This window comes from Meles meles, chromosome 11 (assembly GCF_922984935.1).
Source record: "Meles meles chromosome 11, mMelMel3.1 paternal haplotype, whole genome shotgun sequence".
NCBI classification, from domain to species: Eukaryota; Metazoa; Chordata; class Mammalia; order Carnivora; family Mustelidae; genus Meles; species Meles meles.
The window spans coordinates 6,854,206-6,861,478 of record NC_060076.1 but is presented as its reverse complement, the minus strand read 5'-3'; positions in this window follow the sequence as shown (position 1 = coordinate 6,861,478).

Genomic DNA, 7,273 nt, shown 5'->3' with positions numbered 1-7,273 from the left:
CCCAGTTTCATCAAAAGAGAGTTTTCATGTTTTGCCCCTACAGTTTTCGGACAGTTTCAGCAGTAAAAACAGTGAAAAGATGACTCTTTGTCCACAAATTGAAAATCCTAAAATCAGGGGCACCTGGGTGGTTCAGTCGTTAAGTGTCTGCCTTCGGCTCAGGTCATGATTCCAGGATCCTGGGATCAAGTGGGAAGGCTGCTTCTCCTTCTTGGCTCCACCCTTGGCTTGTGGTCCCTCTCTCGCTTGTATTTCTTTCTGACAAATAAATAAAATATTTAAAAGGCGCCCAGGCCTCCTGGGTGCCTCAGTGGGTTAAGCCTCTGCCTTCAGCCCAGGTCATGGTGTCAGGGTTCTGGGATCCAGCCCCGCATAGGGCTCTCTGCTCAGCAGGGAGCCTGCTTCCCCCTCTCTCTCTGCCTGCCTCTCTCCCTACTTGTGATTTCTCGCTCTCTCTCTCTGTCAAATAAATAAATAAATAAATCTTTAAAAAAATTAAAAAAATTTTTAAAGATCCAAAATCAAGAGGCCAGCATTAATATCACCCAATTTACAGGTATAAACAGCAAGACTGAGGTTGGTGAAAAGGTGCATCCCTGTGATCAAGTGACCCAAGACCCTGGTTCTAGCCATAACTTAGTTATTCTCCTCAAGACCTTAGGCAAATCACATCTTTCAGGTCTTAGCTTGCTTATCTGTAAATCAACATACTTGTGGTTTTCAAAATGTTTTCAAAGGAGCCCAAAGCCCCTCAGAAACTGACAAAGTATGGAGGGATGGAGGGGAACGAGAGGCGGTAGTGGGGAGGAGACTCTTCTTCCAGAAAGAGCTAAGCTTTTTATCAATATTAACATCATAGACTTTGGCTTAAGATTTATTTTGTTAAGAGATAAATTGAGGGGGGGAACCACCTTTTTTTTTGAAAAATGGAAATTCATTGCACCATTTTACAGGTTACAAACTCATGGCTTAGAGAATGAGAGGAACCTGGCCAACGTGTTTGGTATGGTCCACAAGTATGCTTTAAAATATTTAAGTTGTGGGGCTTCTGGGGGGCTCAATGTGTTAAAGCCTCTGCCTTAGGCTCAGGTCATGATCTCAGGGTCCTGGGATCGAGCCCCCCATCGGGCTCTCTGCTCAGCAGGGAGCCTGCTTCCCCCTCTTTCTCTGCCTCCCTCTCGGCCTACTAGTGATCTCTGTCTCTCAAATAAATGAATAAAATCTTTAAAAATAATAATAATAAAAATATGTAAATAAACTAATTAAGTTGCGGCTTAGCCAGTTAAGCAGCTTCTTTTGGGTCAGGTCATGATTCTAGGGTCCTAGGATCCAGTCCTACATCATGCTTCTCCCTCTGCCTGTCACTCCCCCGTTGTGCTCACTCTCTCTCTGATTTTTTTTTTTTTTAAGATTTTGTTTATTTATTTGACAGACAGAGATCACAAGTAGGCAGAGAGGCAGGCAGAGAGAGAGGGGGGAAGCAGGCTCCCTGCTGAGCAGAGAGCCCGATGTGGGGCTCGATCCCAGGACCCTGGGATCATGACCTGAGCCGAAGGCAGCGGCTTAACCAACTGAGCCACCCAGGCACCCTCTCTCTCTGATTTAAAAATAAATAAAATGTTTAATTCGCTGCTAATTTAAAAAAATCCAGAGAGTTCACGTTAAAAAAAAGAAATGTACCTCTGGCTTCTCTTTAGAAAGACCAGAAACCCAGCAACAGAGATTTCACGAATCAGACACAGTGATGTAGCAAGCCCGAGATCCAGAACCAGGCACCCGGAGGACTCCAGAGGCCCCTGGCGCCCTCTTTCGATGACATCTCTCCTCAAGGCTAGTTTAGCTACTCTCCAGACTTCTCCTAAGCATTGATCAGTTTTGCCTGTTTCTGTATTTTATATAAATGAAATCACAGAGCCTATCCTATTTTGTGGCTTGTGTCTTTCGTTCAACACTACACATCGTAGGCTACAGCATATCATGGCATGTAGTTGTGGTTTGGTTTTTTTCATTGCTTTATCATATTCCATGGTGTGAATATTTCACAACGTATGCATTCAAGTATCGATCGTTTCATTTTCAGATTTTTACTACTGGGGCCCCTGAATGGCTCAGTCATTAAGCATCTGCCTTACAGCTCAGGTCATGATCCCAGGGTTCAGGGATGGAGCCCCACATTGGGCTGCCTGCTTCTCCCTCTCCCACTCCCCCTGCTTGTGTTCCCTCTCTCACTGTGTCTGTCAAATCAATAAATAAAATCTTAAAAAAAAATTTTTTTTTTACTCTTGTGAATCTTGGTATGAACATTCTTGTACATGTCTACCACACATATTAGGATACACTGGTAAGCATTTCTGTTGGGAACATAACCAGGAGCAGAAATGCTGAACACAAGTTCAGTTTTGGTGGAGTTAGCCGTTTTCCAGAGTGGTTGTACCACTCTGCCTTCCACTGGCTGTGGTGAAATCCAGTTGCTTGCTTATTCATAGTTATTATCTGACAGGTTACAAGCCCCGAAGTTTGTGACCCCCCCCCAACTCCCCAGACAAAATGCCTTCTAAAGATTCTTCAAACTCAATCTTCTTTTTCCAAAATGAATGTAGAATGAGATGCTCCAAGTCTTCTCAAGGGCACCTTCTTTTCCCTCTTCCTTTGTAATTCTTGACTGGGAATCCTGTATTTCAGGGTTCATTTCTTTCTTTCTTTCTTTTTTTTTTTTGTTTTGTTTAAGATTTTGTTTATTCGACAGAGATCACAAGTAGGCAGAGAGGCAGGTGGGGTGGGGGAGGGGGGAGAAGCAGGCTCCCCGCTGAGCAGAGAGCCCGATGTGGGGCTCGATCCCAGGACCCTGAGATTGTGACTGGAGCTGAAGGCAGAGGCTTTAACCCACTGAGCCACCCAGGCACCCTTAGTGTTCATTTCTGTCTCCAAGCTGAGACCTGGAGTTTGGGTGGGAGTTAGCCAGGCATGGATGGGAGTGAAGGTTATGGCTCTCAAGAATGTTCCAGGCTGAGGTGAAGCAAGGGTATGTTTAAATCTAGAAGCCAAAAGACAAAAAATAAAGAAGAGGACAAGTTCTCAATGGGGGCAGGTTTGCCTATCTAGAAGATTTAGGAAAGGCTCACTACGGAGAGGGTCCTAGACAGCACAGCACTTCTCCCACAGGAAATACCTCCTCCCGCCCACCGAGGGCTGAGAATGCCCCATAGGGAATTGCGGAGAGCAACTAAAAGAAGTTGATCTTGATTGGAGGGTGGGAGAGAAGGGATGAGACTGGGGGAGGGGATGGGGTGGGTGTCCCACTGTCATGTAAATATCCCTTCCTGCTGGCGGCTGCTCCGGTAGATTTAAACCTCGCCACCTGCGGCAGCTCCAGCAATCAGAGCTTCCAGACGTGCGTCTCTCCTGGTTTCCTGGAGTTTCCTCGCAGCATGGCCCCCAAACGCCAGTCTTCACTCCCGCCTCAAACGAAGAAACCGAGACTGCCTCCTGCCCCCAAGCCAGGGCAGACGTCCACATCTCAGCACTTGCATAAGGGAGGTAAGTTCCTACACTACACTTTATCGGAGACGTACAGGATTTTTTTTTCTTCCCAATGCCTTTTGAGATATGACCTCAAACACCTTGAAGGGTTTCAGCACAGAGTGGGTGAGTGGATTAGGGTGATGTGAAGAAAAAACTAGAGGGCAAAACTGAGAGACCTGGAGCACGTGGGAGCTCATCCCTGCCCCCAACCCAACACCTAAGCTGGCCTGTCTCCCAGTCCCCTAACTCACTCCTCTTGGGTTCCCGGTCTTGGTAAGGGGCACCCCCAGCCGGCCTGAGGCTGGGTGATGCATGACCCTTTCCTCTCTTTCATCCCCCCCACATCCAGACAAATCCCCCAGTCCTGATGGTTCTACCTCCTGAATACCTCTCAGATCCGTCCACTTCCTTCCTGCGGCTGCTGCCTGGCCACAGCTCTGGCCGGATTACTGCCACTCCTCTGGCTTCCAGCTTCCTCCTCCTCCCACCCCCCACTCACCCATCCAGCCCGAGCAAAGCCAATCACGTGACTCCCTGGTTAAAAACCCTTGCCTCCCCATTGCCCTCAAGAAGCCGGCTAAGAGACTTCCCTTGTCCATCTGGCCCCTGCCCCCTGCCCACCTCTCCAGGTTCCTCCTCCCTCTGGCACCTTTCACTGCTCTTTCTCTCTCTCACCTCAGGGTCTGGAAGCCCACTTTTCCTCTGCCTGGATCACTCTTGTCTCCTTACCTGTGCTCCTCTCCTTCCGCCCTTTCTGCTGGTAAGTCACTTCTTGCAGGTGTTCTTCGAGCCGCAGCTGCTGGGCGTTAGGAGCCCCCTTCTGCCCTTGTAGCGCCCAGAGTCCCCCCGGCCTCCCCCTTATCTCATTACATTGTAATTGTCTGTTTCACGTCTGCCCCTTCCCCCACATTAACTGTTAACTTGGAGGTAAGGTCTGTGTTTCCCAGACACACTGCTTGGAGCCAGTCACAACGTGGTCTGTTCGTGAGATTAGGCCTCTCCAATAGAGTGGGGATATGGGGGGCCTTCGAGGGAGCTGGGTCCCGATACGTGGAAGACAGGGAAGCGTTGCCGTAGGAAAATGTGACAGCAGGCTGCCTAAGTGCAGGGGGAGCAGATCAGAGCCCATAAATCTTCCTAAAATGCTGACATGGCTGAGATCCAGTCGTGCTTGTGGAAGGAGCACTGGATGCAGAGCCCACATCTTGGTGCTCCCGTGGGTCTGCTGGGTGACCTGGCAAGTTTGACTTGAATGGGTCCCAGTCCATCCCCTTCCAAATGAGATGCAAAAGACCTGCCCAGCTGATGTCCCCATGTGGTAAAGCTGGACAGCCAGGGTTCTGTACCTGGCTCTGGCTGACTGTGTGATCTCGTTGGGCAAGTGATATAACTCGTGCTTCCTTCTTCTGGAAGATGGGCTCAACAGAATCCCTCTGTTAGGCTTGCTGTACGGCTTAAATAGATGTGAAACACTCAAGACATCAAACGGCTCATAATCAGTGCTCTTGATGGCTAGTACATTTCTTCCCTCTTGTGAGCAGTAAAATATGGATGAGTCCTCCTGGTCACCTTCTGTTTAGCTCCTTGGGAGAATTGACAGGACCGGGATGGATTACAAGGTACAACCATAGCTCCTCCAGGGTGGTTCATCTAAATCCAGATGACAGCTCATGCCCCTCCCTGGGCACCCATCAGGCAGGCACATCAGCTCTCAAAACAGAAGCTGTGAATAATCCCATTTGACAGATCAGGAAAAGGAGGCTCAGAGAGGTAGACGGGATAGGTTTTGGAGGCCATCCTTGCTGTCATTTCCTGGTCATCTTGGGACACTGCGGTGTTGTAGGGAATTCCCACATCTTTCTTCCAGTCTTTAAGTTGCGGTGCTCTCCCTCAAAGAAAGCTGGGGAGGAGAGGAGAGAGGTCAAGGAGAGAAAGCAGAGCTCACGGTGTTAGATTCGGTGTTAGATTCGGGGAGACCACAGTGACTAACTCGGCATGGGTGAGTTATCTCTTGGCGTGTCCATGCCACTCCCTTGTTTACTGAAAATCTTGCCCTTTTGCTTTCTCTTTCTCTTCCACTTCCTAGTGTGGGCTCCCTGCCTTCATCTTGAGAAATGTTGTGGGAAAGGTCAGGAAGCGGAGTGGAATGCTTCTAAGGGCTGGGATGGTTGGAGAAGAGACTTGGACCCCGGCGGATGTGTGGGATATTCAGGTAGATCAGGCACTGAGGAGATGCTCTGGGTCACCGGTACTCACAACCTGTGAGCAGGCTTTGTCTGAAAACAGCAGCCCTCAGCACAGTGTTTTTCAGACCATTTCATCTCATTAATGGGTCACAAAATCAATTTAGTGGAGTGCAACCTGCATTTAAAGAAAATAAAATAGAGTAGAAAATTAAGAGGCACATCACACTTAGTAAGGGTAAGTATTATTTTGTGTTTAGGTGTCTACTGAGTCCTGATGTCAAATGTCATGTCAAAAAATGGAAAAACGATCTTCGGGCAGGGGCCTTGTTATCTGCTGGCCTGCCACTCACATCAGAAAAAGTTGGATTTAGCTGCGAGATGAGGATATTAATACCTGCTTTGTATTTTATGAGGATTAAATGAGAAAACACCTGTAGTTTGTCACAGCCTGTGGCCCAGGGTGCATTCTTCAGCAGCGCACTGGAGCCTTGTGTTTTAATCCAGCATTGTTCAGTGACATTGCAGTGGTGGCAGGAAATTGGCCAGGAGAGTACTGATACACCACGGAAATCAGCAAATGCTACAGATCAGGGGTTTTGGTGTGTGTGTGTTTTTTCGCTTCTGGGAAACGGTTGTCAAACATTGACCAACTTATCACTGGTACTAATAATTCTTCCTTTAAGAAGTCTGTCCAACTGAGACAGCTGCGGGATTGAGGTGGGCTCAGTCCCAGGGGGCGAGTTCAGGCTTTTTGTGGTCCACCTCTCGGGGCTATGGAAGAGGGAGAAAAACAGTGGTGCATTTGCATTACCTGAAAAACATTATTTATTAGAGAGGGGAAAAGATTAGAGGGAGAGCAGACTGATGGGAGGAGCTGGGAGCCAGGTGCAGGACTCCATCCCGGGACTCCTGAGATCAACCTGAGCCAAAGGCAGACGCTTAACCGACTGAGCCACCCAGGCACCCTGAAAAACATTATTTAAACAGACATGTCTTGGCCTTACTTAATGGTTCAAGTCTTGGCGGCTGAAGCAGGTCTTGTAGGTGTCATCTCTGACGTGCTGAAATGAATTTAACACCGTCTACGCCGTCGGGCAGGTGTGTGCCTCGATGAGATCCACTCCTACTGCTGTCTCCTAGCCTTCGGTACTGTTTCTCGTGAGCTTTAGGCACGGAGTTGGGCAGAAAAGACGGCGCGGATAAGTGTGGTATCTCCCTGCCTTCAGAGGACTTCCAGTTTGGCACCAGTCACACAACGTTCCCCCTTGTCAGCCTTTTTTTTGAATTACATAATTTCACAACAGAAATAGGGACAGAGAAGGAAGGTGACGTGTCCAAGTGCACACAGCCGTCGGGGCAGAGCTTGGACTAGAAGCCAGGAAAAGGCCCCGACAGCTTCGGGGTTTGCAGACAAGCTTGAGTGAATCCCAAGGGCAGCTTCCCCATCTGGAAAATAGGATGGAGATGCCGTCTTCCTTCACCCACCAAGAGTGATGCCCCAGCAGTGTCCCAGGGCGCCGAGCCCGCGGTGCGTGTATTTCTGGGCCCCGGCGTGAAGCTCGGCT